This window comes from Meriones unguiculatus, chromosome 15, assembly GCF_030254825.1.
Source record: "Meriones unguiculatus strain TT.TT164.6M chromosome 15, Bangor_MerUng_6.1, whole genome shotgun sequence".
Taxonomy (NCBI): Eukaryota; Metazoa; Chordata; class Mammalia; order Rodentia; family Muridae; genus Meriones; species Meriones unguiculatus.
The window spans coordinates 70,861,543-70,875,031 of record NC_083362.1 but is presented as its reverse complement, the minus strand read 5'-3'; the positions used below and the strand labels follow the sequence as shown (position 1 = coordinate 70,875,031).

General features: G+C 46.4%; 1 protein-coding gene across 6 annotated transcripts in view; it reads left to right on the top strand.

Annotated features, from left to right (window-relative positions):
- Nucleotides 1-11,989, top strand: part of LOC110556883 (nuclear body protein SP140-like) — a 48,356-nt gene extending 36,367 nt beyond the window's left edge. For 5 of the 6 annotated variants that reach the window (XR_009586487.1, XM_060368760.1, XM_060368759.1 and 2 more), the window contains one exon: nt 5,359-11,989. The gene's annotated coding sequence lies outside the window, so the exon portion shown is untranslated. The remainder of the gene's footprint in view (nt 1-5,358) is intronic. The other variant, XM_021650857.2, reaches the window with a different exon arrangement.
- Nucleotides 11,990-13,489: the final 1,500 nt, after the last annotated feature.

The window sequence follows — 13,489 nt, the reverse complement described above, 5'->3', positions numbered from 1 at the left end:
CATTTGCCTTTGGGAGGATAGTGCTCCTGGAGAGGAAGGTTCTGAGAGATGCATCTTAGAGCTGGTGCTGATCTGGAAGATGTGTCCTGCGGTGCCACCCCACCGGCTTCTCTGAAGAGCTGTGCAGCTCCCTCTCCATCTGTGAAGGAGATTCTCCCATGTGGAGGGAGGCACCAAGCAGGATAAAAACATGATGAGCAGAATTAGTACAGCTCATAGTCTCTCTCAGACTGAGTGATGATAACAAACTGGAAAGGGGACACAGCCTTCTTACATACTTCAGGGAGAGATGTCCACTCAGACTTCTGCATAGGTCACATGTCACTGGGATGCATAGCCACTGAGAATGTAAGACTCAGATCTTCACGTCGTTTGTAATCTGCAGTATTATCAGGCTGGTGTGAATGCTTAACCATTGAAACATTTTTGTCTGCTGGGTTTCTCAGAGGGAGACCACAATTTAACCTATTCAGTGATTACTTTAAAGTCCAAGTCATTAAAACCTGCCTCATTCATTCATTCATTCATCTGTCCATCTCTCTCTCTCTCTCTCTCTCTCTCTCTCTCTCTCTCTCTCTTTGGAGACAGGGTCTCACTATGTAGATCAAGCTGGCCTCAAACTAACAGAGATCTGAATGCCTCTGCCTCCACCTCCTTATTGCTGGGATAAAAAGCATGTACCACCACACTCTGCTGAAACCTGCTTCCTCATATGAGTCTACAAAAGCTCCCTGGGGTATTACAGCCAGGAAAGAGAACTTCCTTTGAACCAAGCGGTAGTTTGATATCATGTCTTATTCTCCTAGAAGATACACAGAGCCATAAAAATAGGTATGGGGGGGAAGAGGTAGACACTTTAAGAGCAATACTTTACACAGGATGATTTAAACCAGTATTTTTGATCAAAGAATTCAAGAATACACTCCATCACCAGTTCCTGGGAACCCCCTGCAGGTGCATGAGCCCATGACGTCTACAGGCTGAGGTGAAAGTAAGACTGAGAAACACTTTTGATAGGTGTCTTAGTTTGGGTTTCTGTTGTCACAATGAAACACCATGACCATAAAGCAAGCCGGGGAAGAAAGAGTTTGTTCAGCTTACACATCATAGCACTGTTCATTACTGAAAGAAACAGAACAGGAACTTAAACAGCGCAGAAACCTGGAGGCAGGAGCTGATGCAGATGCCATGAAGGAGTACTGCTTACTGGCTTGCTTTTCCTGGCTTGCTCAGCCTGGTTTCTTACAGTACCGCCTCAGGGACCGCACCACCCACCAGGGGCTGGGCCCTCCCCCATTAATCACTAATTGAGAAAATGCCTGACAGCTGGATCTCATGGAGGCATTTCCTCGACTGAGGCTCCTTCCTCTCTGGTGACTCCAGCTTGTGTCAAGTTGACACAAAAGCAGCCAGTTCGATAGGTCAGGGTAGAAAGTCCTTAGTGAGAGAGTAGGTGATGATCTTATATAGCTAACACATCTCCACTGATTTTGCTGTTTGCACTAGGCTCTAAGTTGTTTAGGTGGGGACTCCAAGCGCTTGAGCTCTTCCTACCCACCAGCCTCCCTGTAATTAGACAAATAATGGCATATGCCTGACTCCCAGGACGTGGAGGGTGGAAGCAGCCTTCTGTCTTTACACAGCACAGGACGCAGCCCAGGAGGTGGTGCTCTTCCCTCTTGGTTGGGTCTTCCCCCCTTAATTAAACTAATTACATAATCCTTCGCAAGCATGCCCAGAGGGAAATGAGCCCTCACGGGTGTACCTTCTGGTTTTCTTCTGGGTGACTGCAAATTTGACAGAGCCTGTCAAATTGGCCACATTAACTATCACAGGGATGTAAGATTTCAGGGCAAGGAGATCAGCACTTTCTGAACAGTAATGCCGATTGCTTATGAGCCTTTGCTTTGATGAGAAGTGTTGTGGGGTCCACTTAGATTCAACACAATGCAAGCACCAGGTCAATGCAGATAACAGAAATTTATTGTAATCAAGCCGCTACTGATCCGTCAGGGATGCAGAACAGACCCCCTCCCTCTCCCTAGCCAGAACGTTACAGCGCTTTTAAGCTGGAAAACCACAAACACGTGCCATGGTACAGTTACATTTTCCCGCCAATCAGGATTTAGGTATAGGGGATTTTCCTGGAAACATTTCTTTGTGGTACACTTACCCCGTCCTCACTGGTTGGTTTATTCAACTGTGGCAGTGCAACTTACCAACCAGGATGTCAGTGACCATTATCTTAGTTAGGGTTTTACTGCTGTGAAGAGACACCATGATCATGGTGGCTCTTACAAAGGACAACATATACTTAAGGCTGGCTTTCCGTTTCAGAGGTTTAGGCCATTATTATCATGGTAGGGAGCATGGCAGCACGCAGGCATGACCTGGTGCTGGAGGACGCGCTGAGAGTCCTACATCTTGATCCAAAGGCAGCCAAGAGGAGACTCAATGTGTTTTACACTGCACGAAGCTTGAGCATTGAGGACCTCAAAGCCCCACCTCCACAGTGACACACTTCCTCTAACATGGCCACACCTCTTCCAATATGGCCACACGGCCTAATTGTGTTACTCCCTATGAGCCAAGCATTCAAACACATGCATCTACGGGGACCAACCCTATTCAAACCACCACACGCGTATACATGCTTCTCTCTGCCAAGTAAGATGTCAGCTACCAGGGAGAGGCAGACAGATCACTGTGAGTTTGAGGCCAGCCTGGTCTACAAAGTGAGTCCAGGACAGCTAAGGCTACACAGAGAAACCCTGTCTCGAAAAAACAAAACGCACACACAAAGAAAAAAAGTCAGTTACCCAGCGAGGTCTTCAGAATTTGAACTTTATTCAAAATGGAAGCTTTGCTCCAATGGCTTAGTTTGGTTCCTTTTTACAGAAGAAAATGGGGTCTGTGTTTCTAGGCAAGGGCAGCTTTGCTCTCCTCCTTGAGGACCCTTCATGGCGCTGAATGGCTCCCTTCTGCACTTCTCATGTAAGGCCATTTTTAAAAGAACAAATAATGACCACCATTCTAATACAACCTATTTGGTGTATTTGGTAGACTGCTGGAGTAGGAAAAAATTAAATAAGCTTAACATGAGTATCCATAAGACTGAGGAAGGGCTGGACGTGGGAGATGAGAGATATGATAGAAGCAGGATGGAGTCCCAGGTTTGTGGTGCATGGAGCATGTTATGTAAAATGGAAGTTCCAAAGAAAGTAGGAAGATGGGATGCAGTTTAACAGAATGAGTTTGAGGTGCACCTCGGGAGCCCTAGAGGAGACATTGCTGAGCATTAGAACATGCAGGAGAGCTGAGGAGAAGTGAGACACGCTGAAGCTGAGGACACAGGTGGAAACCTGCAGCTGGAGAGTGACTCTGACCATCTGGACAGACTACAGCTAAGTATGGAAACCTGAGGAATTCCATCCTTTGTGTCGGGAGGAGGAGAAGGATCCAGGAAGGAAAGTGGTCCAGCAGTTAGGTGATAGAACAAACCCCCAAGAATGACACCAAAGGACATGCTTCTGGAGGCAGAGATGGCCAGGGCACAGGATGCTTGACCCTATCACCTTGCCTACTTACGTTCTCCCATGCTCTCATCCAGTGGTGGATCAGTCCTCAAGCCAGGCTCGTGTTTGTTCCCCAGATGGGTCACAGGAAGGCAGGAATTCCTTCTAATTTGAACAGGTGGCATGGCTAGTCTATATAAGAAGTTGAAGGCCTGGAGTGCCTCCCAAGACTATAGAACACCTCCCCGCCACTAGAGAGCACTGTGGGTCCCTGCAGACATGGAGGAAGTAGGTATCAAAATCCAGCAGTAAATAGGAAGAACTAGTGGATCCTTTTAAGGAAACAGGATTGCTCTCAGTGGCTGTCATCAAACATACAGAAAGTGAGAGTCAACAAAAACAGAAGTAAGATCATTGTAAGAGTGACAAAAACCAACGCACCAAATGGTCATGCTTAGGCACATGCATGGGAGAACTCCCTAAGACAGCAAAAGGTCTCGTTTGCTGTTGGCCACACTGAGCTATTTTGCAAGCTCTGTCGGGGATATTTGAGTTAATTCCTTCTTGTGTTACTTTCTCTCCATATGACAGACTATCCGACAAGAAGCAACTTAAGAGAGGAGGGATTTAGTCTGACTCACAGTCTAAGCATACGGTCCGTTGATGCAGCTAAGGTTTACTGGTGGAAGCCAGTCACAGCTATGGTGGCAGGAATATGAGGCTGCTTGTTCTTATCTTTTTTGTCTAAGAAAGCAGAGAGATACCAGAAGTGGGACCAACCTATAAACCTCAAGGCTCATCCCCCAGTGACTCATTTACTCCAGCTAGATCCCACTTCCCAAAGGTTCCATAACCTCCTACAATACCACTAACTGGAGAGCCAGCATTCAATGCCTTTGGCATGAGCCATTGGCAGACATTTTACAACCAAATAATAACATTCTGTTGTAGCTTCCATAGGTACATTGTCATCTGATAATGCAAATGCATTCAGCCCAAGTTTAAAACTTCCCATAGTCCTAACAGTTTAAAGGTCCAAAGTTTCTTCTGAGACCCAAGGCAATCTCTTATATGAACCCCTAAAAAAAAAAAAAAAGGAAATTTACTTCTTTCCAGCATACAATGACACAGAACAAACAGCCCCATTACAAATGGAAGGAATAGACACAGCCAGAAAATATCAGACCAAATTAAAACTGAAACCCAATAGGACACAAACACACACACACACACAATTAAAAAATATAAATAAATAAATAAATAAACCTGTGGGTCCACATTTGGCATCTGGAACTGATGATGACATCATCTCTGCTCCAAAAGGCTTGCACAGCCCTGTCCTCCAGCTCTGCTGTTGCCTGTAGCAATTGTAGTTTCTCTCTTAGGCCATTTCCAGTGACTGCAGCTCCCCTTGATAAACTTCCCATATTTCTGATCCTCAATAAAATTTAGACTTCATCTTTACACCTTCATGCACTGCAGGCTCAAGTGTTCTCTGAATTCCATTCATATTCCATAAATATGACCCAATGTCAAAACAAGGGTGCACTTAAGTTACTCTGTCTTATGTAAAAGAGTATGTTAGGGTTTTGTTGTTGTTTTCTAAATGTGTCTTGCCTTCAGAGACCTCTTTCGGGGGATTGTTTTTTGTTTGTGTAGTTTTTGAGACAGGGTTTTCTCTGTGTAGCCCTGGCTGTCCTGAAACTAGCTCTGTAGACCAGGCTGGCCTTGAACTCAGACATTCGTCTGCTTCTGCCTCCTAAGTGCTGGGATTAAAGATGTGCGCCATCATTGTCTGGCTGAAAGACTTCTTTTTACAAGCAGCTTTTGATTCTGTTTCCAGATGTAGGCTGACTCTGCACCTGATTGGACATGTGAACAGCCCCATCTCTTTGGTACCACCTATACAACACAAACTGATGAATTACCTTCTTTCGGAATAAAAAAGGAATTAGGGTGAACTGAGACTGTAGAAGCTTATGAGCAAATTAAAATCACATCAGGAAAACTAGGCCTAAGATATCAGACACAACAGTCTGACGGAAGCCTGTGACTTCTCATCCATGCCCTAAAAAGAGGACACCTAGCATGGTGATGGCGATGGCCACCAACGTATCATCTAACCATTTGGTCTGTTCATCAAGAGACCGTGTCCTGGACTCCCTCTGTAGACCAGGCTGGCCTCAGATTCACAGAGATCTGCCCGCCTCTGCTCCTGAGGGTGCACCACCACTGCCCCACTAAACTACAAACTTTAAGGTCCTGTGTGTTATATTCTATAAGGATGACTGACTGGTTGGAATTCGCATGATGATGGAGAGCTGTAGTGTTCCAAGTCTAGGGAAACCTTACCTTGGACCATCTTAGACCTTCTTCAGGGCCATGCATCACCCACCTCTGTGTTTGACCTAATAGCCCATGACTATGAGGTAAAGGTTTTTGGAATACACTGACAATGCCCTCGCTTCCTCCAGCCTGAAGAATGTCATGAGATAGCCTCTGGGAGAAGTCTATAGGAGAAGCTTCACTTGGCTGTAGCCACCGCCCCACAACGTGTTGAAAAACTGCCTTCATTTATGACTTTATTCTGTTTCCTTGCCGTAAAAAAAAAAAAAAAAAAAAATTCACGAAACTGTTGCCACATGGGAACATGAGATTTTGGGGTGACCTGAGCCTGTGCTCCCAGTTTGTTCAAGCTTGGTTGTTTTTTGTTTTTTGTTTTTTGTTTTTTGTTTTTTGTTTTTTGTTTTTCAACAGCGAACTTTTCAATCAAAGTCCTACACCAGTGGTCCACAGCCTGTGGCCTGTGACCCTTTCACAGGGGTCACCTAAGACCATTGGACAACACAGACATTTACGTTATGATTCATAACATCAGCAAAATTACAGTTATGAAGTAGCAGCGAGCTGGAGAGACGGCTCAGGGGTTAAGAGCACTGTCTGCTCTTCCATGGGTCTTGAGTTCAATTCCCAGCAACCAAGTGGTGGCTCACAACCATCTATAATGAAGTAGCAGCGAAAATAATCTAATGGCTGGGGGTCAGCACAACATGAGGAGCCGTATTAAAGGCTTGCAGCGTCATGAAGACTGAGAACCAGTGCCCTACACAAAGGCTGGGTTCAATGGCAACAACACACATGCCTTTAATCCCATCACTCTGGAGGCAGAGGCAGATGGATCTCTGTGAGTTTGAGGCCTGCCTGGTCTACAAAGAAAGTCCAGTTCAAGGTTATACAGGAGGGGGGAAAAAAGCCTATCTTGAAAAACAAAACAAAAAAATTTAAAGAAAAAAAAATCCTACCCTCAGTCCCTCAGTATTAGGTTGGGTGTGATGATATATACCAATAGTTCTAGCACTTAAAAAGCTGAGGCAGGAGAAACTCAAATCGAAGGCTAGCCTGGGCTATAGAGTAAAACTTAAGTAAATAAATAAACATAGAGCTTCCTTCTTTATTGTCTACTCCCAGGTATCACACATACACACACACACACACATACACACACACATCCACAACTCTCCTTTGGAAACCTCTACAGAAGTAGAAGGCCAGCCAGGTGGCAGCAGCGCTCACCTTTAATTCCAGTGCTCTAGAGCAGAGGGAAGTGGACCTCTGAGTTCAAGGCCAGCTTGCTCTACAGATCGAGTTCCAGGATAGCCAGGGCTACACAAAGAAACCCTGTCTGGAAAAAAAGAAAAAAAAAAAAAAAAGAAAAAGTTTGAAAGGGAATCTCCTGTGAGTTAGAACAGCGCTGCACCCTGAACTGGAGGAATCACCTGAACCACATCCACAGCTTTGGAGATGGACGTCCTCGGCTCCTGACCTCAGACCTATGCAGCATGGCCAAGCTGAGCTCCACAGCCTTTCTTCTTCTGTGGAGGCATCCTCACTCATCTTTAAGGACCACCTCTGAGCGTGGACCCACTGCATCAGTCCCACCTCTACTTCAGAACCTCTTGTATGAGTCCACTGTCCCCAGTCCTTTCCTTGCCCATCTGAACAGAACCCAGTCTGTCTCGCACAGAGCAAGCTCTGTCCGACCAAGCTCTCTCTCTCTCATATCCTGTAACCAGCTTCTGAGTGCCAGACACAGGGAGGCTACTGCTGGCCAAATCCACAGTGGTCAAGCCTTCCTAAAAATACACATGTGTACACACACAAATACACGCACACAGACACACGCTCACCACGGCCAGGGGTACCCCACTGAAATTCTCAGGCATTTGGCCCTGTTTGCCATCCTTCGTTTTGCCTAGAATCCCAGCCATCTCCTTCCTACTGTTAGTATCCTCCTTCCTACTCAAGCAGGCCTCCAAGTACTAGCCTGGGGTATCCCATGTCTACCACAGGCCTGCCAGGATGGGGCTTTAGCCGACTGTGTTTCAAGACTGTACACTCTGCAGAATGAAATTCTCCAAACTGTTCTTCTCACCACCATCCCCATGCCCCCCTCCACCCCCGCCAGCCCTTCCACCTAAATCAATGCAGTTGCAACTGCCATCAAGGCTGAGCTGCCCATCCCCCCACCCCTAAACCCAAATAGCTTCTGGGAACTACTGTTGGTGAGACCAAGCGGGAACAGGTTTCTTCACTTGTCCGATATGTTTAACACATGAATCAACGTGACACGCCGTTCTGTCATTGTTCTCAACCGGCCTTTACTGAGTGAGCGCTGGTCCTAAGGACGATGCCTAATCCTAAACAGTGTGCGAACAGATGGTAAAAACAGTCGCCGTCCAACAGAAACTTACTGTTCCGATTCCGGTTTAATTAAATAATGAGGCAGCACGGGCACCCTGTGTAGCTTTACTTGTTTACTAACTCAGTAAGAAAACCAGGGGCAGTGTGGGAAATCAAAGCGAGCGTCCTGATCAGAAAACGCTTCCTGGGGAAGGGAGATTTGAATCAAGCCTTTCAAGGGTGATGTCTAGACTGAAGCAGGGCAGGAGCGGGCAAAGCAGGAAAAAATAATGCAGATTCCAAGCAAACTAAGACAGCCGGGGCTGAGTGGAGCCACACCTGCCACTTTCAGAAGACAATGAGCCACCATCTCAGGGTTCAAAGCCGTTTTGTAAGCGAGAAGGAGACGCGCATGCGTAAAATTGAGACCAGTACCAGCCTGAAGTGGAGACCAGATGAGATGCCCCACCCTCCTGCCCTGGGCTGACATTCACCGGCCTGTAGACAGGCAGCTCAGCAAAACGGGACGGGCTGTGTAGACACCACCAGAGCAAGCGACTTAGCACACTGTGTGTGAGTGGAGTTGGAAATCCCCAGGATAAAGGAAGGAAGGCTTTGTTGCTCTTATTATGAGACCTCAGGAAGATCAGCGACTTCTGGGGCCTTGATTTGCATTCCATCTCAGAGACGCATTTGCATATCAAGAGCTCTGACAATCAGACCCAAATAATCAGCCTCATCTAGTAACCTACTTAGTGGAGTTCTTGGGGGCCTTGTCCTTTTTCTGAAAATTTATAATAAGGAACACCTGCTGCCTTCCAGCCCAAAGCTTCAGATTTGAAGTAAGACTTTGGAGCCAAAAGACTTTACTGAATTCTTATATGTACAAACATAAATTCCCTGACAAAATCAGGACCAGCCACTCTTCTGCAAAAGTCCCACTGGCCAGCTGGCCAGCGATGTCTGTCTAAATGACATAAAGAACTGAAAGACTGAGTGTGTAGCTCAGGCAGTAGACCTCTTGTCAAGTAGACACAACGTCCTGAGCTCCATCCCCTGTGTTACACAAAATACGCACTTGTAACCCCAGCACCTGGGAGATGGAGGCAGGAAGATCTTATGTTCAAGGTTGTCCTCAACTACCCAGCAAGATGGAAGCAAGCCTGGGTAAAGTGAAATTCTGTGTCCACAAACAAACAATAACAACAGCAAAAAACAAAAACAAAAACAGTCAACTAGCAAATGCATCTCCAAATGGCCTCTAAGTCAGCATACTGCAGAAATGCCTGTGCCCCTGTGTTGATTTAAAACAGCCAAGATACTGGATGGAGAGGGAGCATGGATCGCTATAGTGAGCATCTAGAGGTGTGGCTCAGAGCACCTGTCCTGGTACATGGCCACCAGCACCTTCCACCTAGGTGCCCACCAATCAGCTAAGGGGTGGATAAAGAAATGCCTGCAATGGGCAGGATTCCACCGCAGGTATGTCAGAGGAACTGGAGTAGCTGACATAGGCCCTTCCACAGATGGCAGCCCCTGCTTTGGTCTCTTTACAACATCGCTCCCTCTCTCTCCTGACAGAGGTTTGGTTTGGTTTGGTTCCATTTTCTGAGACAGTTGTGTAGCCCTGGCTGTCCTGGAACTCACTTTGTAGACCACTGGCCTCCAACTAAGAGATCCACCTGCCTCTGCATCCCAAGTGCTGGGATTAAAGGAGCACACCACCACCACTCAGCACTTTTGGCTATTTTAGATGCTATAAATACAGCATCCAACAAGGCAGACAAGGTCTTCTCTCTGGTGGCATTTCCCCTCCAGCATGGTGGATACGTTAACAGGAACATGACCATGGTCCTTTAACCTCCTGCCTCATCTCCTCCTCTACATGGATTCTCTTACTGACACTGCTGCGCCTTAAGTGGTCAGCTCAGGGCATTTCAATCCTTTTGGCAAGTACAACTTTCAAAATGACACGAAAATGCCAGTTCAGCTCAGTGAGAGGACTCCAGAAGGGTCTGGTCAGCGCTGAAAATATTAGAGCTGAAATCCAGCTTCAAGTAGAAATCAAAATTAGACTTCGGTGCTGGACCAGACCGGAGACACCTTCACCTTACCTCACCACCAGGGATCCTTTCTGCGGGTCCAACCGCTAGTGAGTTATGTTTTCCAGGAAGAGCTGTTGGAAACAGCAGCAAGTCCTAGGAAGAACTTCCAAAGGCCAGTGCCTCACAGTTGGAACCCAGTTCCCTGAGCCATCAGGTTTGAGGGCCACTTCCGACATCTGAGAAAAGCCAGGGCGTTTCCTCAAAGAACGCTCCGCACCTTCTGTCCCAGGAAGCGGAGGAACTCGAGCCGCTCCTTCACTCCTGTGTGCAGGCGACCGTCTGATGATGCTCATGGCTTCCATGTCCTTTTCTGGCTCCGGAAATGTGTCTCTGGAGAAAGCTGAAATGGCTTCCCCACACTATTACAGGGGAAATTCACACCACTGGCCCTGGTGGTTTTAAAGCCCTGTTGCACACAGAAACAACTGCAGTGTTTTAACAGGGGCGAGAGAGAAAGGCAGTTAGGAGCTTCTGTAAGGCTCGGCCAATACTTCCGGTTTGCCAACACCTCTGCCTGAAGCCCACAAGCGTTCGTTACCAGCTCTTCCGCAGATGTATCGCCTTTCTCTTTGAAGTTGTTCAAGTAACATGCTTGTCCAAAAATGTAAAATAAAAGATGATAAGCATTTTTCCTTAACGATAACCATTCTCCCCCTAGAGTCCTATTTAAGAATGAGCACTGAGGGCGCGTGACATACATCCTGTGGTCTTTTTTTTTTTTTTTTTTAAGGAATCTCAGCATCCTTTGCATTCCACTCAGTGAACACCCGGGGCTCTTGCTGTAATTTTCTCATCCCCCCATCGCCAGTAAAAGAAACATTATTTGTTTGGGGGACCAGAACGTACTAGACCTAAGCCAATCTATACACTGTTAAAACACAGATGATTGGTCAGATACAGTCACGTATGCCTGTGATCCCAGGAGGCTGAGGAAGAGTGCGGGCAGTCATGGAGTTGGCCTGCTCTAGTTGCCTTAAGGGACATGTGTCATAGTTTGTTCAGGTTGGAGTCTGTGGCCCCTGGGGCTCTGTGTGCCTTTCACAACTGAGGCACTCCCTGGGTAATGAAGCATCCAGGCTACCTCTGTTTCTCTGTTGTAGTTATTTGAATAGGAATGGCCTCCATGAACTCAGCTGAATGCTTGGCCCGTAGAGAGCGGCACTATTAGGAGGCGTGGCCTTGCTGGAGTAGGTGTGGCCTTGCTGGAGGAAGTGTATTACTTTGAGGTCTCCTTGGCTCAAGCTACCCTCAGTGTGACAGGGTCTCTCCTTGCTACCTTTGGATCAAGATACAGAACTCTCAGCTTCTTCTCCTTCACCATGTCTGTCTGTCTGTCTGCATGTTGCCATGTTTCCCGCCATGATGATAACCTCTGAACTGTAAGCCAGCCCCAATTAAATGGTTTCCTTTATAAGAGTTGCCATGGTCATGATGTCTCTTCATAGAAATAAAACGCTAAATAAGACATTTCTGCCCCTTAGAAGTCAACAAACAATATAGAAACTTGACAGGACAATTGTTCCTAGACATTAATCTTGTGTACCCTGTATACTGTGCAAACATCATTGTATCTTAGCAACCACCATTGTATTCTTCCTCTCAAGTGCCTTTATGTTTTGTTTCTGATAAGCATATAAGGAGTCTGATTACTTGCAATAAACTTATGACAGCCTCAGTCTTGCTGTGACCCCTCAACCTGTGCCTGGTCAAGATTCATTTCTCACTGGTCATACCAGGCAACGTTGGCCTGGTCAGTAAGCGCTGGTGCTTACACACAAGAGCATCTTATATTTAAGGTCAGCCTGATCTGCGTAGGCTGTAAAGTGTGATTCTGCCTCAAATAAGAAAGGGGAAGGGCCAGTGGTGGTAGCTCATGCCTTTAATCTCAACACTCTGGAGGCAGAGGCATTGGATCTCTGAATTCCAGGCCAGCCTGGTGGTTTACAGAGCAAGTTCCAGGATTGCCAAGGCTATACAGAGAAAACTCTATCTCAAAACAAAAAAAAAAAAACAGAAAACAAAACACACACACACACACACACAAGCACAAAAGGAAGAAGGAAGAAGAGGGCTGGGGGAGAGAAAAGGGCATGACTCCGCAGTAGAGCATTTGCTTACCTTTCATAAAGACAGCATTTGATCCCAAGTTCAGCAAAACAAGCAAGCACATGATCAGTGTGGTCCAATCAGAGGGAAGGCTGAAATCACCTGATAGATGAGATGAGAGAGATACCTCTCTAGGTCTGGAAAAAGCTGTCCCCAACTCTGTTGGCCAACATCTTACCACCACAGAGGAACTAGCTTTAGGCAGTGATGGGAGAAGAAAGGAGGGAGGAAATAATGGAATTAGTGCCAGGCATGGTGGTGCACGCCTTTAACCCCAGCACTTGGGAGGCAGAGGCAGAGAGATCTCTTTGAGTTCGAGGCCAGCCTTGTCTACAAATCGAGTTCCAGGACTACACCCAGAGAAACCCTTCGAAAAACAAAACAAAAAACACTGCTGTTCCAGTGTTCCAGAGGGTCCAGGTATGGTTTCCAACACCTACACAACAGCTGGCAACTGTCTGTAACTCTGGTTCCAGGGGATCCAGCTCTGTACACTCGTGGTACACATATATATATGCAGACAAAACACCCATACACTTAAAATAAAAATAAAAAAGTATCTAAAACGAGGGGAGGGGTGTTTTCAAGCTGGGTATGATGGCACATACCTGTAACCTAAGTATTTCAAGAAACAGAGGCAGCAGAATCATGAGCTGGAAGCCAGCCTAAGCTGGTCTCAAAAGAAACTGAAACAAAGAGAAACGAAACAAAAACAACTCCAGGGACTAGAGAGATGGCTCAGCAATTAAATGCCCATTCTGCTCCTGTAGAGGCCCTCTGTGAGCTGTCTCCAGATGGTTAACGAGCATAGCTAACATTTGGCACACATACACACACATGCAAACCTTTATACACACACGTGCACACATGTGAACCTTCACATACCGTGAGTGCTAAAGTTATGCTTTATGTTTACATTACTGTGCTTAAGATATCTAGAAAACAAAGTGCCTTTAACCTGTAAAGCCTACTTGCCTAAAGACAGATACTTCCTGGAAGGCTGGGAGCTGTTGTTCATGTATGATAACAAGTCACATGTTTCCACTTCTGAAAACAAGGTCGGTCACCCCAACTGCACAGGAT